This window comes from Lipotes vexillifer, unplaced genomic scaffold, assembly GCF_000442215.2.
Source record: "Lipotes vexillifer unplaced genomic scaffold, Lipotes_vexillifer_v1.1 scaffold6, whole genome shotgun sequence".
Classification (NCBI taxonomy): domain Eukaryota; kingdom Metazoa; phylum Chordata; class Mammalia; order Artiodactyla; family Lipotidae; genus Lipotes; species Lipotes vexillifer.
In genome coordinates this window covers 30,277-44,781 of record NW_006799037.1, presented here as the reverse complement: position 1 = coordinate 44,781, position 14,505 = coordinate 30,277, and the positions used below count along the sequence as shown (strand labels likewise).

The window sequence follows — 14,505 nt, the reverse complement described above, 5'->3', positions numbered from 1 at the left end:
TCGGCATTCTAGGACACCTCTGTGACACTTTGCAGGTAGCCCAGGTAGCATTGACTGGGTACTTGGAGAGAAGACAAGGGAGCAAAGAGGTGGCAAGAGGAGCAGTTTACACAGGGACTGCGATTACAGTTGATCTTAAGTTCTTTCTTTTGATGTTTCTGAATTAAAATTTCCATCATGAACATGTTTTACTTTTAGTATCAGAAAAGGAAACAGGGGACTTCCCTGGTGGTCCAGGGGTAAAAAAAATCTGCCTTCCAATGCAGGGGATGTGGGTTCGATCCCTGCTCGGGGAAACTAAGATTCCCACATGCCACGGGGCAAATTAGCCCAGGTGCGACAACTACTGAGCCCACCTGCTTCAAGTAGTGAGCCTGCGTGCCACAAACTACAGGTGCTGCAACTACTGAAGCCCACGTGCCTAGAGCCCATGCTCTGCAACAAGAGAAGCCACTGCAATGAGAAGCCCGCGTACTGCAACGACGACTGGCCCCCACTCGCCGCGATTAGAGAAAACCCATGTGCAGCAACAGACTCAGCGCAAGCAAAAACAAACAAACAAACAAACAAGTACATCATGATACTATTAATATATTAATATAAATTTAAGAATACACACGATAGGGACTTCCCTGGTGGTGCAGTGGTTAAGAATCTGCCTGCCAAGGCAGGGGACACAGGTTCAAAGGGGACACAGCAAAGAAGACCCAATGCCAACGCAGCCAAAAAATAATTTTTTTTAATTAAAAAAAAAAACATCACAGTCCATTGGTGATGGATACATATGTGTTTGCAGATAAAATTACAGGGAATGGAATGGAAAGATACACACCAAACTCATGGTGGCAGTTTCCACTGGACATTGAGAGCAGAAATGGGACTGAGTGGGAGAGTAAGTGGTTAAAGAAGACAATAAAATTATCTATAATGTTTTCCTTCCTTTAACAAGGTGAATGCAGGGACTTCCCTGGTGGTCCAGTGGTTAAGACTCCATGCGTCCATTTTGGGGGCTGTGGGTTCAATCCTTCATCAGGGAACTAAGATCCTGCATGCTGCCTGGCGTGGCCAAAGGGAAAAAAATATATATATGAATGCATATCCTGTAATAACCTATAACGGAAAAGAATCTGAAAAAGAATATGTATATGTACAATATGTATATATACACAACTGAATCTCTTTGCTGTACACCTGAAACATTGTAAATCGACTATACTTCAATTAAAAAAAAGAGAAAGGGACTTCCCTGGTGGTCCAGTGGTTAAGGCTCCGCACTTCCAATGCAAGGGGGTGTAGGTTTGATCCCTGGTCAGGGAACCAAGATCCCACATGTTGTGCAGTAAGGCCAAATGAATAAATAAATAAAATAACAGATTTAAAAAAAAAAAGAAGAAAATGAATGCAAATATGAAGCTTAAAAATTGGTGGTTCTGGGTGGTGGGAAAATGTGTGATTTTTATTTTAGTTATTATATTGTTTTTAAATTTTTGATTTTTTAAAAATAACTGTGGGGACTTCCCTGGTGGCACAGTGGTTAAGACTGTGAGCTCCCAATGCAGGGGACCCGGGTTTGATCCCTGGTCAGGGAACTAGACCCCACACGCATGCCACACCTAAGGAGCCCGCCAGCTGCAACTAAGACCCAGCGCAACCAAATAAAGAAAGAAAGAAAGAAATTTAAAATAAATAAATAAATAACTGTGGAGTCTTTTTTAAAAAAGCAAATTATGCATGACTAAAGAGAGATATAGGTAAAGTTCTATGGGAGTTCAGAATGGAGAGACATTATCAAAGGCAGGGTGGGAGAGAGAGGCATCTGAACTATGAACTTCAGAAAAGGCATCTGAACTATGCCTTCAAGGATGGAGAAGATGAAGATAGATGAGAAAGGAAATGTGGAATGGTACTCCAGGCAGAATGAGCAGCATGAAAGAGGCATGGAGACAGGAAAGCAAGGGACTCTTGAGTAGTTGCTTGGCTGGACTAGAAAATACCTGATGACAAATAGCAGGAAGCAAGGTTTAAAAGATGGCTGCAGCCTCATTCAAAAGGAGCCTTCTATGGGAAATCAAAGAACTTCAGCCTTTTCTGTAGATAGTGGCTTGTCATTACGGGTTTTGGGGTTGGAATGATAGCATCAGGACAGGAAGATTAATCGGGCCATGAAATATAAAATAGTTTGAAATGGAGCAGGACCAGAGGCAGAGAAAGCAGCTAGGAGGAAATGACTGTAAGGAGTCTAAGTGAGGGATGAATACAGGTCCTTCCCCATCACCTCCCCCCAACTCCTTTTTTAAAACAGCTTTACTGATCCTGGTGTCCTTCTGACCACACACAATAGTCTCTGAAATAGTGTTTCTGCCTCTGGGATGATGTTTCCCAACCATTGTTCATGTTCCTGGCTGAGAGTTATAACACACACTTCTCAGTTACAGTGGTTCACTGAAGCAGGGGTTCTAGGGACATCTGGTTGAAGTGTGCAGTTTGAAAGAGGATCCAAGTGATTTCTGATCAATCATAACTTTCATCTTGTCCAGACTTCTCTGGTGGCGCAGTGGTTAAGAATCCGCTTGCCAATGCAGGGGAAACAGGTTCGATCCCTGGTCCGGGAAGATCCCACATGCCGCAGAGCAGCTAAGCCTGTGAGCCTGAGCTTTAGAGCCTGCGAGCCACAACTACTGAGCCCACGTGCCACAACTACTGAAGCCTGCACGCCTAGAGCCCATGCTCTGCAGCAAGAGGAGCCACTGCAATGAGAAGCATGTGCACCGCAACAAAGAGTAGTCCCCACTCGCCGCAACTAGAGAAACCTGCGCACAGCAAGGAAGACCCAACACAGCCAAAAATAAATAAATATAAAATAAAATGGAATGGTTGAATGAATGAAAGAATACATTTTTGAACATTTTTTCAACTGGATTTTCTTTGGTGTATTTCCTTCCTGGAGGTTTACCCAGCTGGTAAAGCAGAAGGAAATACCAGTCAGTCTTTTTTGCCAGCTGTGTTAGTTTCAAGTAATAGAAAACCAACTCATACTGACTTACACAATAAATCTCTTGATTTATAAACCAAGGAATCCATTGGTGGATTGCTGGCATTAGGATTGGATCAATGTTGTAACAATTTTGCCTTTCTCTTTCAGTTTTGTTTTCCTCTAAGTTGACTTAGTTACCAGGCAGTCTCTCCCTATGTGGTGTCAAAGATGGCACACAGTGGCTCCAGGTTACATTCTATCAATTTAGTAACCCCAGCAGAAAGCACTTCTTTTCTGATAGGGCAAGTAACATTTCCAGCTAAGACTGCCATTGGCCCAGCTTAGGTCACATGCACATCACTGTAATCACTGAGTCCGAGGAGTGTCATGTTGCTCTGATTGGCCAGGGGGTAAAGCTGGGGTTTGGGTTAACCCTACCAGAATGCTGGATTGAGAATAGGAAAGGAAAAATTATGGTACCAGACCAGAAGGGATGCTGAGCAGGCAAAATAAATGTCCATTAAACACATATTCACTTAACTAGTACTCAGCAGTCTCTGATCCAGGTTGACTGTGCCTGAGTAGAGACTGCAGGTGACTCCATGATCTGTCCTCAAATGACTCACTACACAAGTCTCTTCTGATTTGGTCCCAAGGGTTGCACTGTTCTTCAGAGCAGTTATATAATAAAACATCCTACTCAGGGGAAATGGTTCATGCCTGGCTTGAGTCCTATAATGGCCTAGGGCCACTGAGAGGAAAAGACTGGGATCTGATACCACCAGGGGACACGGTGTCAACTGCAATAGTACTGGGCAGGCCAAATCTGCCATTGGGAGGGCACAGGAACAACCAACGAGCAGTAGCATGGGCAAGCAGTTCGTTCCTGGGGCCAAACGGGACCTGACATGTCTTAACGGTAGAGAGAAAAAGTCTGAGATAGGAGATACTCAGGACTTCAGATGAACAGATAAGTCTGGTCAGCAGGTAGCAGGACTCCAGCCACTGGACTAAAGTTCAGGGACAGTCCAGTCTCAAGGAGTGGGGAATTGAAAGGGGCACGCATGTGCCAGTTGCAGGGGGATCAGGACTCGGCAGAGTATAAGGATTGGATCTAAGGCACTAGGCTGAAATCCATGGACTAGGTCTGGAGTCCACAGCAGGGCTGAGTCTCAAGAATAAGACTGAATGTCAGTTAACAGATAGGACCGGGACGTAAGTTCAGATGAGCAACAGCCTTGATAAGAACCCGTAGAGTGAGGGATGGAAGTGCCATAAATTCCTCTTGCCTCTGCTGAGGATTCTGTCCAGTGACTAGATTAAGCCTGAGCCTGCAGATGCCACTGAGTAGTCTCTCAGCTGAGGGGAAGGAGGGAGACAGAAGTTGGCCCACAACAGGGTCTAACCAAGTAAAAAAAATTGAGACGTGTTCTCATTGGAATGCATAACCTAATAAAAAATCAAATTGAAAAACTTACAGCTGGAATGTATTAAGAAACAAAGACACCTGGAAAGAAATAGATAAAATCGTAACAAGATGTTAACTGAGATTTCCCTCTTTTCTTCTTTTCACAGCTTAGAATAATAGATGGCAAGTACCCTCATATTATAAGAAGACATGTCAGATCGTGTTTGCATGACTTGCTCAGGGGGTGGCCCCCAAATTGGTTCTGAGATCTGTAGCCTGCCACTCCCACTTTTGGTCTGAGAAAAGATGATCAAGAGGAGAGGTTTAACAATGAGGTATAACCTCACATCTGTCAGAATGGCCATCATCAAAAAATCTACAAACAATAAATGCTGGAGAGGGTGTGGAGAAAAGGGAACCCTCTTGCACTGTTGGTGGGAATGTAAATTGATAAAGTCACTAAGGAGAACAGTATGGAGGTTCCTTAAAAAACTAAAAATAGAACTACCATATAACCCAGCAATCCCACTACTGGGCATATACCCTGAGAAAACCATAATTCAAAGAGTCATGTACCACAGTGTTCACTACAGCACTATTTACAATAGCCAGGACATGGAAGCGACCTAAGTGTCCGTCGACAGATGAATGGATAAAAAAGATGTGGCACATATATACAATGGCATATTACTCAGCCATAAAAAGAAACGAAACTGAGTTATTTGTAGTGAGGTGGATGGACCTAGAGTCTGTCATACAGAGTGAAGTAAGTCAGAAAGAGAAGAACAAAGACTGTATGCTAACACATACATTTGGAATCTAAAAAAAAATGTTCTGATGAACTTAGGGGCAGGACAGGAATAAAGATGCAGATGTAGAGAATGGACTTGAGGACACAGTTGGGGGGGCAAGGGTAAGCTGGGATGAAGTGAGAGAGTAGCATTGACATATATACACTACCAAATGTAAAACAGATAGCTAGTGGGAAGCAGGTGCATAGCACAGGGAGATCAGCTCGGTGCTGTGTGACCACCTAGAGGGGTGGGATAGGGAGGGTGGGAGGGAGAGCAAGAGGGAGGGGATATGGGGATACATGTATACATATAGCTGATTCACTTTGTTATACAGCAGAAACTAACACAACTTTGTAAAGCAATTATACTCCAATAAAGATGTTAAAAAAAAAAAAAGAGGAGAGGTTTAAAAAGTGAGGATTGTTTTGAAGAGAACTAACAGAGTGCTGTGATTTTCTCTATCTTTGGTCAAGGGAAAGTAAAGAATAGGGACCTGCCAAGAGGGGAGACTGACATTGCAGGTGGATGTGTGCTGAATGGAAGACATGCCCTGAGGTGGCTGGGACCTGGAGCAGAGTATGGTGAGAGAGTTCTTGGGACAACCTAACCTGAGTCCCCTGAGTTGTGGTGTAGAGAGACTGATATCTTTTCTCACCTGAGAGCTAGGTGAGAGGCTGGCTGGAGAACCAAAGATGGTAGGTTAAGGGGCTGGGAAGGGAGAGTTGACAGAATGAGTTTGAAAGGCAGTAATAAGAAAGAATAAAATTATTCCTTCCATTGGTTAAAAGGTAAGAAACCTGAGTTCTCCTTTCAGCTCTCCCACAAATTAACTGTGCTACCCTGGAAAACCGCTTGATCTCTCTGGATCTCAGTTTTCTCTTCTATAAAAGGAATAATTGGATTAAACTGTCTCTAAAGTACCCTGAAGGGACCTTCCATGACTTTCCAATTCTATGGGAGTATTAGGCTGAACTCCATGGTGACTTGTGGAGTGGGATGGGTTATGATGGTGCATATATATACATCCCATTACACTACGCCCTAGACATTCAGGTCTCAAAGGTGCAGCATTCTCTTTTTCCCCTGCCCCATCTTCTCCTAACAAGTACTTAAAAGATAAATTATTTTAAATTTTTTAAAAGGAAAAGTAGGGCTTCCCTGGTGGTGCAGTGGTTGAGAGTCCGCCTGCCGATGCAGAGGACGCAGGTTCATGCCCTGGTCCGGGAAGATCCCACATGCCGCGGAGTGGCTGGGCCCATGAGCCATGGCCACTGAGCCTGCGCGTCCGGAGCCTGTGCTCCGCAACGGGAGAGGCCACAACAGTGAGAGGCCCGCGTACCGCAAAAAAAAAAAAAAAAAAAAAAGGAAAAGTAACTCATAATACCACTAACCTGACACATTACTAATTATCTTTTGGCTGCTTCCTTTCCAGATCTTGACCACCTATCTGCATATTTGCCCCAGTTGCAATCACTAGCACATACTTTTTGTGTTCTTACAGAGCCCCCGGTTCAATACACTATGCATGACCAAGAGGAGTAAAAGCTTGGGTGCTTCCAATTATTGCATAATAAGAGCAGGCAAGGAACAAGGTGGCCTTTGATAAGACAGTCTTTTGGGGCACAGAACTGCTCTGGTGTGGCCTCTCTTCCCCCTTAAGTCTCCTTCCCCCCTCCCCACCCTCACTTCCTGATCCTTCAGCAACAACAGGAACTCAAGAGGTCCGGTAGAGCTAAGCTAACACAGCCTCTGATCTACATGACACTCACTTTGAGTTTGCTTCTGGGCTAGAAATACCAGGTGATCCGTGTAGCAGATATCACAGCAGCCACCAGAGAGTTATGTCAAGCCCCTAAAATCACAGAGAAAACCAATATCAAGGGATATAGAGATGTGCTAGTGATTCTGTTGTTGTTAAGACAGGAGTGAGGGGACTTCCTTTGTGGCACAGTGGTTAAGAATCCACCTGTCAATGCAGGGGACATGGGTTCGAGCCCTGGTCTGGGAAGATCCCACATGCCTGAGCAACTAAGCCTGTGTACCACAACTACTAAGCCTGTGCTCTAGAAGCCACAAGCCACAACTACTGAAGCCCACGTGCCACAACTACTGAAGCCTGCGAGCCTAGAGCCTGTGCTCCGCAGCAAGAGAAGCCACCGCAATGAGAAGCCTGCACACTGCAACGGAGAGTAGCCCCTGCTCGCCACAACTAGAGAAAGCCCGCGCACATCAACAAAGACCCAAAGCAACTAAAAATAAATAAATAAACAAATAAAATTAAAAAAAAAAAGACACGAGTGAGGAGGTGGTCTGAGAGGATCAGCAAGGTGATGGCAGTCCACCCACCTTTTATTAAAATTGAAGTATAGCTGATTTACAATGTTTTATTATTTCAGGTGTACGGCATAGTGATTCCATATTTGGGTAGAGTATATTCCATTTAAAATTATTACAAAATAGTGCCTACATTTCCCTGTGCTCTACAATATATTCTTGTAGCTTATCTATTTTATACATAGTAGTTTGTATCCCTTAATCCAATATCCCTATCTTGCCTCTCCCTCCTCCTTTCCCTCTCCCCACTGGCAACCACTAGTTTATTCTCCATGTCTGTGAGTCTGTTTCGTTATATACATTTGTTTGTGTTATTTTTTTATTTTTTTATTTTTTTATTATTATTATTTTTTTTCTTGCGTTATGCGGGCCTCTCACTGTTGTGGCCTCTCCCATTTGCGGAGCACAGGCTCCGGACGCGCAGGCTCAGTGGCCATGGCTCACGGGCCCAGCCGCTCCGCGGCATGTGGGATCTTCCCGAAACGGGGCACGAACCCGCGTCTCCTGCATCGGCAGGCGGACTCTCAAGCACTGCGCCACCAGGGAAGCCCTGTGTTATTTTTTTAGATTCCACAAATAAGTGATAACATAGAGTATTTGTCTTTCTCTGTCTGACTTACTTCACTAAGCATGATACCCTCTGTGTCTGTCCATGTTGTTGCAAGACACTCCACCCACCTTAGTGCCAACTCTTGTGTCTCAGTCTCTATGACCTCAGTCCTACTGACAGGAGCACCCCTGAGCCCAGCCCAAGCAAAGTCAAGCTTTTTGGAGAGGTCTTTGTGCATTCTGATCTAGGCAGAGATGGAGATGGTTCAGTCTGGGCCTTGAAATGCTGTTCCTAAAACAAACTGGTACCGTAGAAGCTTAAAGAGCAAGGTGACTAGTAAAGGGCAATGGGTCTAGAGAAGCAGGTAGGTAGGGCTTGGTTCATGGAGTCCCTGGAATCTGCAGGGGATGAGGAGCCTCAGGTAATTTGCAGCAGGGATGTGACTTGCTCAGACCTGTTTAAGAAAGATCCCTCTGGTAACAGTGTGGGGAATGATTTGAAAAGGACAACTGGAGCCAGAGACCTGAGCTTATTAAAATTTGGTTAAGACATTACAATTTTTAGAAAAACATAGGATTTAATCATTAGAAGACAAAAAGGACAAAATGCACTAGATGATAGAGAAATACTATACCCTTGGAGAGCTCCATAGGTAAAATATCTTTCTTTTTTGTTGGGTTGCCTTTTTCTTTTTTTTTTTTGGCATTGAACATTTTAAAGAAATATGTGTTTACATTTTTTTTCTGATTACAAAAGCAACCCATAATTACTGAAAAATTTCAAACATTTCAGAAATATTTAATTTAGGAAGTAAAACTTCTACACAATCCCACCCCCAGAGGTAACAGCTGTTACTAGTAAAATACCTTTCTCACAGTTGGAAATCTTGCTCTTACCAAAGGACTTGACATGCCTCACAATCAGATCTCAAAAGGCAATGCAAAAAAAAAAAAAAAAAGAAAAAGGCAACGCAATGCTTGAATTCCCTGAAGAATAAATGATGAAAGATTATTCAGAGCAGAAAAGGTATACAGAAATAAATGGGTGAAAAAGATTAAAAGCTAAAGGATCTAATTCCCAATCATATTTTCTGCTCAGGGGTTCATTTGCCTGAAGCTATCCAGGTTGCTTGACTAAGGGGTGGCTAGAGTTTACTTCGGTGGAATAAATAAGCTCTAGAAGTTAACCTTCGTTCTTGGTTAAGTATTCATATGTTGCAGGTTTTTTTCTTTTTAAAAAAATTTTCATTATAGTTGATTTACAATGTTGTGTTAGTTTCAGGTGTACAGTAAAGTAAATCAGTTATACATATACATATATCCACTCTTTTTTAGATTCTTTTCCCATATGTTGCAGTTTTCTTTTTTTTTTTATTATTTAAAATATTTATTTATTTGGCTGCATTGGGTCTTAGTTGCAGCACGCGGGATGTTCATTGCGGTGTACAGGCTTCTCTAGGTGTGGCGCATGGGCTCTAGAGCACGCAGGCTTAGTTGCCCCGTGGCATGTGGGATCTTAGTTCCCAGGGATCGAACCTGTGTCCCCTGCATTGGAAGGCAGATTTTTAACCACTGGACCACTAGGGAAGTCCCTGCAGTTTTCTTTTTAAAAGAAAAAGTGCTGTCTTGAGGCTAAAAAGGGTTTCCCATTCCTAGCAGGCCTCTTGACATGGTGGACAGCAAAAGAAAATAATTCAGTATTTTTGTGCTCATTTGTACCTGTCAGAATGGGATAATAACATCTGTCTGCCTCCCCAGGGAGATGATGAGACAATTGATTGATTTCTTCTTTGTTACTTGTTTTTGAAATCAGAGGGAAAAATCTAGACTTAAGGCCCTTTAAAGGAAAGAACTGTCCTTTCTAAACAATTCTTGGAGAGTTTCTTTAGAAAGAGAGCCTTTCTTGGAATGCATTCTGGGGCTTAATAACTTTTACTGTCAGAAGTTCTGAACTCTTCAAATGCATACGACAGAAACCCAATTCAAACAAGGTGAAAAAGATAAGGTTATTGTCTCATTCCTCTAAAGCCTGACAAAGGTGGAATTGGCTTCAGGGATACAAGTTCCATCAGGAACTATGATTGGATTTGAGAAATTCTATTTCAGTATCTGCATGTTGCTTGAGTGGAGAAGGTGCATTCTCAAAAGCTGTGGAATGGCCATGTTTAGCCATAAGCATGTCAAAACACTGAAAGCTAGGCTTCAAAGACAGGGGATACCAAAACAGCTGTGCAGAGAGAAACAGAGATGAGAGATAGTAAGAGGACTAACAGGATCACAGTTCTTGATGGTTTTCCAGATTCTCTTTCCTTTCCCTTTGTATACTGGCTACCTTGGGGCTTTGCTAAAATGCCTTCTCCTTGCACTAGTTTAAAGTGAATTTCTCTTTCTTGCAACCCAAAGAATTATGACTATTATGATCTGAATGTTTATGTTCCCCCCAGCCCCTACTGTGATGCTATTTGGAGGTGGGGCCTTTGAAAGGTGACTAGATTTTTTTTTTTTTTTTTTTTTTTGCGGTACGCCGGCCTCTCACTGTTGTGGCCTCGCTCGTTGCGGAGCACAGGCTCCGGACGTGCAGGCCCAGCGGCCATGGCTCACGGGCCCAGCTGCTCTGCAGCACGTGGGATCTTCCCGGACCGGGACACGAACCCGTGTCCCTGCATCGGCAGGCGGACTCTCAACCACTGCGCCACCAGGGAAGCCCGAAAGGTGACTAGATTTAAATGAGGCGATGAGTGTGGGGCCTCCATGGTGGGATTAGTGCCCTTCTAAGAAAAGGAAGAAACATCAGAACTCTCTTTCTCTGCCATGTGAGTAGTCAGCAAGAAAATAGCTATCTGCAAACCAGGAAGAGTCTTCACCAGGAGTTGAATCAGCAGACACCTTGAACTTCCCAGCCTTCAGAACTGTGAGAAATAAATGTCTGTTGTTTAAGCCACCTAGTCTATGGTATTTTGTTATAGCAACCTGAGCTAACTAGGACAATGACTGAGACAACTACTATGAAAATTAGTGATGGCTTTTGCTGTATACTTTCTGCAAGATGTAAAGAAGCATCTTTCTTACCCTGAAACTTCCCTCTCAAAGGTCACCAATTTCTAAGTGCAAAACCCAATGACTTCTACTCACTTTTCATTTTTCTTTGCCATGTTGACTGTCTTTGCCTTCTGGAATCTCTCCTCTCTTGGCCTTTGTGATCCCCCCTCAATGGATTCTCCTTTTACTTCTCTGACAGTTCTTTTTCAGTATCCTTCACTGTTTTCTTTTTTCCACTTGCCATATATAGGTGATCTCTAAGATTCTGTTCTTGGCTGCCTTCTCATCTTGCTCTGCCCTCTTTGCTAAATATGTTTAGCTACTCCAACGATTTTCTCTTGCACTCATAGGCTGATGACTTCTTTTTTTTTAATAAGTTTAAATTCCTGCAGACTTTATTAGAATCACATGGAGGGCTGCCTCAAAAGATTTCCCTTTTAAGACCACCTTTAATCTTTAGAATATACTTTGGCCAAGGCAGGGGAGGGGAAATTAGTCTAGAGCCCAACTTTCTTATTAGCTTATTTCCATTTTACAACCATGGAACTACTATACATTCATCACCACTTGAGGCCTAAGGCCCAGAACACTCTATAGCAGTATCTTTTAACAAAATGAGCACTTAAGGAAAGCATCAGATTAGGAGTAAGAGTTAATTCAGTAGTTTCTCTGCCATGCATTTCTCAACATGCACTTCTGAGTAGTATTCTTCCATGCATAACAGTAGCAGGATGGGCAAGAATGAAACTCAAGAGCATTGAATAGGCTAGTCTATCATATCCCACAGAAACCTCAAGAAATCACCCCCACCAAACTACCCAAGATCAAACAATAGGCCATCTTCAACCCTAGATTATTTGAACAAATCGTTATTAACGCACACTTCTCCAACACATTTATTTCTTTAAAGGAATGGATTTTGAAGAGAAAAAGCATGGGACAGAGAGGTATGGAATAGAAAATAAATACAAATGTAAGCTGTTTTGCTAATTGCTTTATAACCACAACAAACTAGTACAGAGAATGCCCTGTACAAAACAACACAATAAAGATCGAGGTGTTCCCTTAGGCAAGGCTGAAGATTTCAGTCTCTGGTGTTTGGAATTTAGGCTGCAGTCCTTGTTTTCGGATGGATCACTGGGTGTGGCACAGTCCATGCTTTTAACCAGATTTGAACAGGAGGATGGCCACTTGGCCCAGGTAGAAGTAGATGAAGTGTTTGGTTTCATGTGTCACATAACTACCGAAGTTCCTCCCCATGATGCAGTGCCAGGTGGGGTTGTATTTCTTGTCAAACTCCTTCTTGATATGGGCCGCAATGTCCTTCTCTATATTTCTCCAATGCCTGAGTAGCACACTCCACCAAGTCCTGTTGCATCTCCTGCAACATATCGGCATTTTTGATCATGGCCTTTCAGTCACACATGGTTACCAAAGAGCAGGGGCTGGCCAACTGCAACGGTCTCCTGGGGGAGGGGCTGGCGAGGCTCAGACCCATCGAGACGAACATTCCTACTAAAGCCATGGCGCATCTATCTGATGACTTCTTCATTTATTATTCATAGCCTTAAAGTTTTAGGTCCTAATTTTTACTCTCCTGGTGAATATCCCCACCTAGATAATGTGCAAACACTGCAAAAATGTCCCAGACTGAACTCCTTTCCTTAACCTGGTCTCAAATTGCTTTTCTAGCCACCAGTCCCTTCCATACTGAACTTCTCTTGCAAGTCACACTGTCTTCTAGTCTCCAGCCCAGCTTTGTAGACTTCCTTTCCGGATACCTTTTCTCTTCTCCCCTAGGCTCCTTTTCTTGGTACTCCCTTCCTACCACAGTCTTGCTCCCATTCTCACTTTCTTGTCTAAACCTTGCCTTGTCCCAGAGCTGGTGGTGGGATGAATTGGGAGATCGGGATTGACATATATACACTAATATGTATAAAAAAAAAAACTAAAACAAAACAAACAAAGAATGTCTAGAGAAGGCCAATAAAGTAACCTTTAAAACTTGAAAAAAATAGGGCTTCCCTGGTGGCGCAATGGCTGAGAGTCTGCCTGTCGATGCAGGGGACACGGGTTCATGCCCCGGTCCGGGAAGATCCCACATGCCGCGGAGTGGCTGGGCCCGTGAGCCATGGCTGCTGAGCCTGAGCGTCTGGAGCCTGTGCTCCACAACGGGAGAGGCCACAACAGTGAGGGGCCCGCGTACCACAAAAAAAAAAAAAAACTTGAAAAAAATAAAATAAATCCTGCCTTGTCCCAATATTCATCCTCCTTTCAGCCTTGCTGAGCTCCTCTTTCCCAGGATGTGTCATGCATTTTTACATCTCCAAGATTTGTTTATGGTTTCCTTCTCCCTAGAATGCCATTTCCCCACTGTTGTCCTATTTAATTAAATCCTACTCATCCTTCAAATTCCAACTCAAATGCTAATTCTTCCATGAAGGCCCCCTGCCACATTCTGTCAGAACCAACCATTCACTTTTTCAGGCTCCCATAGAACCAGCAGAACAAGTGCTCTCAATCTGACTTGTTATTGCTAGTTATGTATTTTCGTTTCTCTCCTGGTAGAGGATGATTTTTCTTGAGGGAAGGAGCTTTCTTAACAGTGCACTGCACAATTCAGATACTCAATAATATTTGTCAAATTGCATCGTGGAAGAAACTAACTGGAAAAACTGCAGAGATCTTTGATAAGAGGCAGTGTTGCTTAAAAAAGACAATACGGGCTTCCCTGGTGGCACAGTGGTTGAGAGTCTGCCTGCCAATGCGGGGGACACGGGTTCGTGCCCCGGTCCGGGAAGATCCCACATGCCGCGGAGCTGCTGGGCCCGTGAGCCATGGCCGCTGAGCCTGCGCGTCCAGAGCCTGTGCTCCTCAACGGGAGAGGCCACAACAGTGAGAGGCCCGCGTACCGCAAAAAAAAAAAAAAAGAAAGAAAGACAATACTTTGGGGGCTGATTTCCCATATAAATTCTTTTCTGTTAAAAAATAGAGTGAGAAGGCTTCCCTGGTGGCGCGGTGGTTGGGAGTCCACCTGCCGATGCAGGGGATGCGGGTTCGTGCCCTGGTCCGGGAAGATCCCACATGCTGCAGAGCGGCTGGGCCCGTGAGCCATGGCCGCTGAGCCTGCGCGTCCAGAGCCTCTGCTCCGCAGCGGGAGAGGCCACAAAGGTGAGACGCCCGCGAACCGCAAAAAAAAAAAAAGAAAGAAAAAAACAACAAAACCTAAAATGTCAATCTCATGATTGGCTCGAAGCTCTCCACCTGCCCCAGTATAAGCTAGACTTAACGGCAGAGGAGATCAGTGGACTTTTTAAAATCCTCCTCCCACTCTAGTGCCCTAGAGGGAAGAGGAGGCTGAGTCATACCCTGGGACACCTTGTCCCCTTCCCTGTTCTCAGGAAGGG

At 43.9% G+C, this 14,505-nt stretch overlaps 1 pseudogene; it reads right to left on the bottom strand.

Moving 5' to 3' along the window:
* Nucleotides 1-12,259: 12,259 nt before the first annotated feature.
* LOC103085968 (dynein light chain 1, cytoplasmic pseudogene) lies at nucleotides 12,260-12,524 on the bottom strand (annotated as a pseudogene).
* Nucleotides 12,525-14,505: the final 1,981 nt, after the last annotated feature.